An 8682-nucleotide genomic window follows, 5' to 3' on the forward strand; every position below is an offset into this window, starting at 1 on the left:
TAAGTGATGGGCATCCATCAAGTGTAGTGTTTGGATTGTTTTGGGTGCATAATTAGATCCTCTTTGGCTCTTCAATTGAACACACCAAGTGTTGGATCCAACACGTACTCTCTTAAGGCTATTTCCATGATTATTCTCGTATCATTCTCTCTATCTTGAGAGGAATTTATCCTCAAATGTATGCCTTCACCTTATTCAATTGGTCACTTCAAAGGAAACCGACTCAAAATAGTCTGCAAAAAAGTCACAAAAAAGCACATCAAAATAGTCCACAAAAACATGAAGAACTTGAGGCACAATAACAACGTCTCGGCCAACATCTTTATTTTGAACCTTGGTTTTCTCTCCATCTTGAGCCTTGTATTCAATATCATCTGAAACAAGTCTCCTACCATCATACACATATTTAAGTTGACTCCATTTTCTTTATGTTCCTTTTGACCATTCTCCTCTACATGGACATGTCGACTTTGGTGAAATGGAGTTTCGGTTGAGAGGATGGATTTGGTAATATGGAGCTTCAATTGTGGAACTTGGATGGGAGGAAATTAGCTTCCAAGTCCTTCTTGTTGGACTTTATTGAATGGAGGGGAACTTGACCTATTTAGGTCTCGGGTATGAGAACATTTTGTGGCTTGGGATATGTCTATGTCTTTTGGTGGTGGTCTTGGAGGATTGATTGTTGGGAGTAAAGTTTCGAAAGTAAAAACATGAGAGTTGCTTCGACTCTCCACTCGATCCAAACTCTCAAGTAGAGTAGACATATTCGAGCCTAATTTTACAAAACCCGCATTTGCCTTAGCCATTTCTCCGGCAATAGCATCAAGGTGGGCCAAAATGGTTTCCATTATAGCCAAACCTACAAAATAGAAAACACGTTAGATGTACAAAAATATCCTTACTTTCTCTTTTTATTTCTTGACTCTCGGATCCCTCACACTCAGTCTCACAAGTATTGCAAGCTTAATTGTATACTGAGAGGTGTTGAGAGGTGATTCTAACATTGAAAATGACTACAAAGAGTAAGGAAAACACAAGGACGTATAACAATGAATCAAAAGAATTAAAACACACAAAGGAAAGTTAACACGAAGAACAGGTTCAAAACTAATTTACAATCTCGTAAATGGTCACTAGCTTGCAACTTAGTATTGGAATCTACAAACGAAACCATAAAAACAACAATTGAAACTAGAACATATAAATTTAAGCTCAAAATATGTTGCGTGAACAGTAAAAGTGATGACATAGTAGCACACTATTAGTCATGGTCTTGGCGCCATTTTATCCACCAATTTGAAGTCTTGATCACTTTATAATTTGAAATGGTGAATTTTGGTTAATGGAGGGAAGACTAAGTATTGAAACTCTTTCAATTTTCAAAAAAAAAAGTCTTGACTTGACTTGTACTATTCCCACAAAACAAGGTCCTTGAAACATAGAAAAGTGGTTGACAAGTCTTTGATGGATGTGATCTTAGTCTTTTCACCAACAAGTCCTACAACTAGGCCCTTCACCTTTGTAGACCTAATAGACACTTCATGTTCAACAATATGTGAAGGGTGGTGAACAAAAACAATATCCACTAATAACAACAACAATATCCACACAACGAAGAACCAATCTGTCACAACAAATCACCAACCAAACGGTCAAGTCTTCTTTGTGTTGTGTTTTTTAGTTTGACAATAGTTGAAGGTTGTGATGAACAACAAGAACTCTACAACAACCTTTCAAGAACAATAAAAATACCAACCGATGTCCAACCAAATCCAAAACAATCCCACACTACCAAGACAACAACATCAACTCATGGCCACTTTTGGTTCACAATAACAACATTAGCAACATAAGCTCAAGTTTAGATCTAGACTCAAAGGTGTTAGCGAAGATCAATACTAACACTAGAACAATAAGGCAAGTAAAATAAATTCCTAGACCTAAACTACATAATCTCGCCAAGACAAAAACAAAAAGAACAACAATTTTCCTCGGCTTAGAACAACAATAAAAACAAGGAACTCTCGGCCAAGAACACAACAACAGTTCTTCTCGGCCAAGAACAAGATCTCAAGAATATCTTTTTTTTAATTTTCTAACAAGCAAGCCCAAGATTGATTTTGTAGAAACAAGATCAAACCATGCTTTGATACCAAATGATTTAATAAAAATAAGAAAGGCACAAATAATGCAAAAACAATCCATAAAGTTAGAGGAACCCGAGAACCCTTTGAGATCTATCTCAGCCAACGACAATAACACAAGAATAGCAATATAACAAGGTGAAAATGACACCAAATCATCTAACCAGACTAAGTTGCAACAAAAAATGATGAAAAACAATAAGAAAAATGCCCCACACGACTTGCAATAAATAAAAGGAAACAATACAAGATTATAATAAAAGAAAAAGGATAGATAGATAAACTACACAAAGGTGTAATCTTAAGAACCCAAGAGCTTATTCCACTCTTGGACCCTTAACACCACACACAATGATTCATATATCTCATACATTACAAAAGATTAGATTCTACCTCTCAATCATCAACGTTTCCAAGCAAATATAATCACTATTGAATCCACACTAGATCTTGTCCTAGTTTCTATTTTGTGCCTCCAAAAGGAGAGAACTTGTGTTTCTTTGTGTTTCAAAAGTTACAACATCATGTATAATCTAAGTAATGAAACCATAATATGTTACTTATATAGTTATTACAAACTAGGAGCTAAAATGACCACAAAGCCCTTAAGTGATGGGCGCCCATCAAGTGTAGCCCAAATGTAGTGTTTGGACTATTTTGGGTGCATAATGAGGTCCTCTTTGGCTCTTTAATTGAACACACCAAGTCTTGGATCCAACACACACTCTCTTAAAGCTATATCCATGATTATTATCATATCACTAAGTGACCAAAATAAGACTCAAAGCTTTTTTATGATTTTTGGACTTTTTACTTTTTTTTTTGTGAAGATTTTCTTTAAGGTAACAACAATTCAAGACTTAGAGTTATTGGAACAACCATAAAATGTGGATCTTGATACCAAATAATAAAAATCTAAACTATAAATATGAAAATAAGCTTAAAAGAAAGAGATAAAAACCAAGAACACTAACACAAGAAGCAGACACAATTGGATAAGAGATAAACACAAACAAAAATACAATAAAAGTAAAGATATTTAGTGAGACATAACCATTACAATACTATAGGAACCAAGGTGTGTATCTAATACCAAAACTCACTAAAGCTTGGAATGGAAACACCACACTCTTACGTTGACACAAATGGGACTCAAACCTCCCTAAAGCACCAATATTTCTAAGATGATTTGCAACCCAAGTGATTCCATACTCAAGGATGCCCTAATTTCAATGAATTTTCCATGTCCTACAGTATAAACACTCCTCATAAGAGAGTTCACTCAATATTAATAAAAAACTACCTACAAGTCTATTTATAGTTATTACATAAAAGACTAAACTACCCTTAATGAAAAGAGGCTCCTATGAAATGTAAAGGAAAGGTATCAAAAGACCAAAATGACCTTAATAAGAGTAGGCAAAGGGTAAATTTAGACTGCAAGACTCCTAATCCTCTCTTCAACTTGTGCCAATGCTTTGAAGTGGTTTAAAAAGGTCTTCGCACACTTGAAAAACCCATGTTTGTATCCTTGTGAAATGTCTTGTACTCTTTTCATCCTTATCATCTTTTATTCTTGTGTTGTTGAAGTTGGCTGAGACATGGTCTCCTTGGTCCTTGGGTTCGCTTTGAATTTGTCGAATGTTTTGTGTTACTTTTGGTGTATCCCTTATTTGGTTTGTATCATTTGGTATCAGAGCATGGATGATTTTGTTCCCAAAAGATCAATATTGGGCTTTCTTTCTTGAAAATCACCAAAAATGAAGTGTAGAAAATTAAAAATTCCAAAAAGAAGCAAATCTGTTCATTTTTGTGGCTTGGCTAAAATTGTTGTCTTGTTGTGTCTTGGCTGATATTTTTACTTGTATTGAGTGTTTTTAGTGTTAGTTTATTCTTAACTAACACCATTGAGTCTATATCTAAGTTTGAGCTTAAATTTGTTGATGTTGTTATTATGAACTTAAGCTTGGCAGTGTATTTTTGAACTTTATTGTGGCGGACTATTTTGGCCGTGTGAATTTCATTGTTGTTCTTGTGGTTATTGTTGTTGTTGTTCTTGAATTTATTCACAACCTTCATATTTTGTTAAAACAAAAAATACAACACTAATGACTTGGCCGTGTATTAGTGGAATTGTTGTTGTGGATTGGAGTTGGCCGTTGGATGTTGTTGGTTGTTCTTGGAGATGTTGTTGTTGTTCTTGGTGTGGTTGTTGTTTTTATTGAAGTTCTTCACCTCCTTCATATATTTTTAAAAGATAAAAGTAAACTTTAGACTCTACAAAGGCGATGGAAAAAGGTGTAGTACTTGTTAGCCTTGAAAGACTCTACAACCTCCAAAGACTTGTCAATCACATCTCAACCATTTTCCATTATTCAAGGGCCCATGCTTTAAATAGTAGTACAAGAAAAGTCAAGTCTTGAAACATGAAATTTGAAAAAAATCTCCAAGACTTGTATTCCCTCTTTTTAACCAAATTCCATCAACCCAAATTGAAAAATTGATCAAGACTTGAAATTGAAAAATAACTTGTTAAAAACCGTAACCAATACATGGATGCCACATCACCATTTACTGTTCATGCAATAATTTTGAGCTTAAATTTTGATTCTTAGTTTCTTAAATTGTTTCTTAGTTTTGTTTATTGATTCTAATACTAATTGACAAGCTAGTACTCTCCTACTAGATTGTAAGTTAGTTTTGAGTCCATTTGTTCGTGTTAGCATTATTTGAGTGCTTTTGTCATTTTAGAATTGTTGTTAGTTCATTAACTCAAGTCCTACGAGATTTGTTTGAGTTTCAAACCAAAATCTATTTCGGATAAGAGTAGACTCAACCCTTGACTCCTCATGAGTTCCTTGGCTGGCTTACAATACCTTTAAAGCTATGTATAAGGTAATCAAAGAATGAAAGTACGGTGAGGCTTTTTGAACTAATTATTTATTCATTTTGTAGGTATAAAGGTGATATAAGGGGAACATATCTTCGATAGCTGGGGATTATTATGACTATAACATGGGAGACTATAATTGTAGTGAGGGATTTTATGGCTATGAAATTGATGGAGATTATGGGAGCTATGAAAATAGCCAAGAACAAGGCCTAGATAGATTTGAAAGTTATGGGTTTAAGGGGAAAATGAGATGAATGAAGTGCCTAGTGCTTATAGTGAGTATGGAGATGATGTAGGACCTTGTGTTGGCTCTTATGATGAAAGTGGGACGTATGGAGAGTCTTGCACTACCTAAGATAAACCTAGACTTGGAGTTAGGTATAACCCGTTCATTTGCAAATTTTATGAGATTTATGGTACGAGTGCACGTGTGGAGCCTGAGAATTCATACTATTCACCTTGTAGTACTTCTTTTCAAGGTTGAAGTAGTGGGAATGGTTGTACTAGCTATAGTGGAGGTTATCCCATGAGAATAAGAAATCATGCATCTCCAAAGCCGAAGGGTACTCATGTGTCTTATAATGTTGATCCAGGAAGGAGTGTTCATTCCAAAAAGGTGACCATATGTGGCACACCAGGCTGCCTCATTGTGCTAGATGATAGATGCTATGGAACTATATCTTTCTATACATGGTTGATTATTTGGGGTTGTTTCGAGAACCTTTACTTGTTCTATATTTCTTGGATGGGTTTAAGATTACCGAGAGGGTAAAGGTTGTCTTTTTGTAATTTGAATACCATGAGGAGGTGTGGTACGATATTTTTCTTTTGACTTACAATCACATATGCTTAGGTGCTGATTGGTTTACATGACATAAGGTTCTAAATATGCAAAATTGGCCTAATGTTGTAAAATACTAATGGGGAAATAATCTCACGACGAACAGGTTGCCCAAGCTACAAAGAGAAGTTTTCATCGACTCTAATATGAATTATTATGAGAGAAAAAAGACTGAAAGAATTAAGGGTGTGCAAGGTGGTAATACAAAAGTGGAAAATGAGAGGTTGTCTGGAGCGATGTAAGGGGAATGCCACTAAACTGTGATAACTATGTTTGGCCTTCTATTTCTAAGGACATTTGTGTAGGTACAAACATTGCAAGAGAAAGCCAGAAAAGACGAAGAGAAGTTGCTGCCATATCTTGTAGAGGACCTTCACACCACGACAAAGGAGGATCTACTCAAAACATAAAGGAAAAATAGCTAACTATTATACTTTGTGTAAGTCAATGATAATTGTGTGGCTAGTAGCCTGTTGAGTGTGAGTCGTAACTTACCTACATGTGAGTATATTGATTCTTTGAGTAATACCTCAAAAATCCAAACCAATATTAGAGCCATGTACCAAGATCATTCATAGTACATCATAGTTATTTTATAGTTTAATGAGTAAGTTACATGTATTTTAAGGCTTCAAATAACTCCCATCTATCAGACGAATCAAAACATTCCTTACCAATTGAATTCTTGAGAGGATATTGGTATAGTCAACTTCAAATGAGAATATATCTCATTATACTTGGAATTTTTGATCTCATGACCTATCAAAAGATATCTAATTGAATTAGCTTTCCAACGATACCAATTTCTCCTAAATCCAATAACGGAGAAAAGAGTTATTCCTATTTTACTCCAGTATGTTAGGCTGGAAATAGTGTGACGACAATCATGGTAGCTTACCACATTTGTGACGCCCTACCACGAAGGTCGTCAGCCTTAGGCTAAAACCATCTCCTGTGTGACGACATTCGTGGTAACTTACCACATTTGTGATGCCCTACCACGAAGGTCATCAGCCTTAGGCAGAATCCAGCTCCCGTGTGACGGCATTCGTGGTAGCTTACCATATTTGTTATGCCTTGCCACGAAGGTCATCAGCCTTAGGTAGAAATCATCTCCTAAGTGATGACATTCATGGTAGCTTACTATATTTATGATGCCCTACCATGAAGTTCGTCAGACTTAGGAAGAAACCATCAATTCCAGCTTCTGTGTGACGACATCTTTGATGGCTTACCATATTTTTGACGCCTTGTAACAAATGTCGTCAGCTATTTTTTTCAGCAAATAAGAATTTATTTCATAAGGGTATTTTGGTCTTTTCCCTTTACTTTCCACGACTTATAACCCTAAAGAGGCATAATTTTTCCCATTTTTATTTAGTTAAACATTTCAAAAAGCTCTCTCATACACTCTCAACCACAAGATTAAGGTTTTCTCTCAAGATCAAAACTCTCAAGAACAAGCCCCAGGGTTTTTTATAGAAGAGTCTATTTCAAGGAAATTTTGCCATCAATCTTCATGAATTCTTAATCTAAGGTATGCGTAGTGTTCATCCATAGGTCCCTTTCATCCATGGAGCTCAAGAATCATGTTTTAAATTATAAAATGTGATTTTCTTATTGTTTTATGACTATATTCATGTTAATGTGTTGTTTGGATTCAAGGTTGTGTCTTGATGTGTTTTTCATGAATCATGTGAATAGGTTAGTTGGATACCCATGAATTTTGGTGGTTCATGATTTCTAAATTTGTTAAGTACACCTATGCTCAATATTATGCATGCAAGGTGTTTGATAAAATGCTTAGGATGCTAAAAATTCATGTTTACATGGTTCCATAATATCTAAATGACAAGTCCATGTTAGCTATATACTTCAATATAAATTCCATGCTATTGATGTATTGCTATTGTTGTGGTATGAAGAAAGTATGATAATGGAGATATACTATATGTACATGAAATATATCCATGCACTCCGTACCATGCTTAAGATGTTGAAGAACTACATGATGTATAATATCCTCTATTTATGATAATGTGAATTATGGACTCCAATCTTATGATCAAGTCAGTCATGCTGTTTCAGTTTCCTTCCATTGAGTCCTAGGGGTATTCGTACCCAAAAATATAGCTGTGTGCCTAGAGCCATATCATGCTATCATGACACTCTCAGTCAAGCCATGATCTATAGAATTCAGCAGTCATGTGACTCAGGAAAAATCCAGTAACCTCAATAATCTTAGTAGTTCAGTAATCTCAGTGATCTCATACTCAGCAATATCTGTAACCTTAGTATTCAAAGTCAATATCAGTAACTTCAATACTCTCACCAGTCTTCAGAAGTCTGTACATTCTGTCAGTCATCGAAATCCAGTAAACTCAGTTTTAACTCCGCTAACAATACCACTATTTTAAGTTCAATTAATCAGTATCAGTTTGGCAAATCAATTCGGTTAAGTTATTTAGTTTAGTCTAGTTATTCAGTTCAGTGTATTTTAGATGGGAGTAGGATTCAGCAGTGAGCGAACCTAGGGATGGGGGCTCAACCTCTAGAATAGGGCTGAGATCCCTAAAAGCAATCCCTAAGTTCTAGAACTACGTAGCCAGCATAGGTATGAGATGTTACCCATTAGATAGGATTGACATACTCAGGGGTCACCCGTTAGCACATTTATATGTATAGGACTGATCCAAGGAGTCACCCGCTAGATTAGGATTGACTCCACAACAGATATCTTTACTGGTGGTGCGGTGTTGACACCCTTCCAGTCAGGGCAAAGATTGGACCCCAATCATCTTAGC

Source organism: Capsicum annuum, chromosome 11 (genome assembly GCF_002878395.1).
Source record: "Capsicum annuum cultivar UCD-10X-F1 chromosome 11, UCD10Xv1.1, whole genome shotgun sequence".
Classification (NCBI taxonomy): domain Eukaryota; kingdom Viridiplantae; phylum Streptophyta; class Magnoliopsida; order Solanales; family Solanaceae; genus Capsicum; species Capsicum annuum.